The sequence below is a fragment of the Hippoglossus stenolepis genome, chromosome 19 (genome assembly GCF_022539355.2).
Source record: "Hippoglossus stenolepis isolate QCI-W04-F060 chromosome 19, HSTE1.2, whole genome shotgun sequence".
In the NCBI taxonomy this organism is placed as follows: domain Eukaryota; kingdom Metazoa; phylum Chordata; class Actinopteri; order Pleuronectiformes; family Pleuronectidae; genus Hippoglossus; species Hippoglossus stenolepis.
In genome coordinates, this window is record NC_061501.1 from 14,923,144 (window position 1) to 14,923,420 (window position 277).

Genomic DNA, 277 nt, shown 5'->3' on the forward strand with positions numbered 1-277 from the left:
TCACTCTGTTCTGCTAAACATTCATGTTTGCAGAGTTTGGTTGATTGCTTTCCCGCCCATAATCACATTAAACAAAAGGCAAAGCAGCCAGGATACACCCCAGCTCGTTCCTCGAGGGCAGACTGAAATTACAATATGTAGCAGGTCAACGTGGTCCTTTTGGGACCCGGGTCAGACTGTTATTAGAATATTGATTCAGACAGAAAATGGACTCAGGTAAAGCCTGGCACCGAGATTCTTCGGAGGATATTATTTCACAAAAAAAAAAACAGCCTGA